Source organism: Canis lupus, chromosome 12, assembly GCF_003254725.2.
Source record: "Canis lupus dingo isolate Sandy chromosome 12, ASM325472v2, whole genome shotgun sequence".
Taxonomy (NCBI): Eukaryota; Metazoa; Chordata; class Mammalia; order Carnivora; family Canidae; genus Canis; species Canis lupus.
In genome coordinates this window covers 25,253,140-25,254,877 of record NC_064254.1, presented here as the reverse complement: position 1 = coordinate 25,254,877, position 1,738 = coordinate 25,253,140, and the positions used below count along the sequence as shown (strand labels likewise).

The following is a 1,738-nucleotide window of genomic DNA, read 5'->3' as shown; positions in this document are numbered from 1 at the left end:
TATTACTATATGCTTTGAGTTCTTTGAGTCCTCTTATCAAACTATCAAACCTGAGGAGGACCCAAAACACACATAGCAAAAGGGATTTTGCAGATGTGATTAAAAGCTTTGAAATGAGGAGCTTGTCTTGGATTATCTAAGTGGGCCCAGTGTAATAGAGGCAAAGGTCAGAGTGGTGTGATTGCTGTTTCTGAAGATGGAAGAATGAGCCATGAACCAAAGAAGGCAGGCAGCCTCCAGAAGCTACCTAAGATAAGGACGTGGATTCATTCATAAAACCTCCAGAAGGAATCCTGCCAACACCTTGATTTCAGCCTAGTGAAAGTCATTTCAGACTCTGACCTCCAGCACTGTAAGATAGTAAGTTTGTGCTGTTTTGAGCCAGTAAATTTGTGGTAATTTGTTATGGCAGCACTAAGAAACTAATATAGATGACCTTGGGGACCACGAAATTTAATGAATGAGACAAATACATATACAACAAAATACTTCCAAATATTTTAATTACAAACTTTAACTATTGTGTACTATCCAGTTTACCACAACTATTCTCTTTTCCAAGGGTAATGATAGTATTTATGAATTATCAGAAAGTAAAGCCTTTCCAAGCTATCCGGAGAAGGATCTGTGTTGTGTTGCTCTGGGTTTCCATTCTAACTTAAAAGGAAACTTTCACAATGTCCAGAGTCCTTGATGTCCTGCAAATGAAAGAGAAGGTGTCCTCAATTTGCTTGCAGCAGGAACCCACTTAAGTAGCACCAAACTTGACTTCCATCTACAAAAGGAAAAGTGATGGTATTTACATCATAAATCTGAAGAGAATCTGGGAGAAGCTTTTGCCAGTATCTCATGCCATGGTTGCCATTGAAAACCCAGTTAATGTGAGTGTCATATGCTCCAAGAATACTAGCCAGTGCTTAAAGTTTGGGCTTGTCACTGGAGCCATTCCTATTGCTGGCTGCTTCACTCCTGGGACATCCACTAACCAGATCCTGGAATGGAAGCGTTCTAGGAGCTGAGACCTCTGGTCTTTACTGATCCAGGGCTGACCACCAGCCTCGCAGAGAGACATCTTATGTTAACCTACCTACATTGCTCTGTGAAACACAGACTCTTCTCTGTGCTAGTGGATATTGTCATCCCATACAACAACATGGAGCTCACTCAGTTGGTCTGATGTGGTGGATGCTGGCCCAGGAAGTTCTGCACATGCATGGCACCTTCTCCTGTGAACACCCATGGAAGGACATGCCTGATCTCTCCTTCTACAGAAATCCTGAAGAGATTGAAAAGGAAGAGTAGACCACTGTTGAAAAGGCTGTGACCAAGGAGGAATTTCAGAGCAAATGGACTACTGCAGCTCCCAAATTTACTGCTACTCAACCCGAGGTTGCAGACTTGTCTGAAGGCACGCAAGTGACCTCTGTGACTATTCAGCAGTTCCCTATTGAAGACTGGAGCACTCAGGCTGCCATTGAGGATTGGTCTGCAGCCCCCACTGCTCAGGTCACTGAATGAATAAAAATAACCACTGAGTGGCCCTAAGCTATTCTTCCACAGATTCTTAAACAGAAAATAGAAATAAGGTTGACAGGAAGTAGCATTTCTAAAAAAGAGAGAAGAAAGAAAAAAAGAAAGAAAGAAAGAAAGGAAAGAAGGAAGGAAGGAAGGAAGGAAGGAAGGAAGGAAGGAAGGAAGGAAGGAAGGAAATAGATTTCAAAGGAAAGCTTGTTACAGA

The 1,738-nt window shown here is 42.2% G+C and overlaps 1 pseudogene; it reads left to right on the top strand.

Moving 5' to 3' along the window:
* The first annotated feature begins 677 nt into the window (after nt 1-677).
* Nucleotides 678-1,518, top strand: LOC112641221 (40S ribosomal protein SA-like; annotated as a pseudogene).
* Nucleotides 1,519-1,738: the final 220 nt, after the last annotated feature.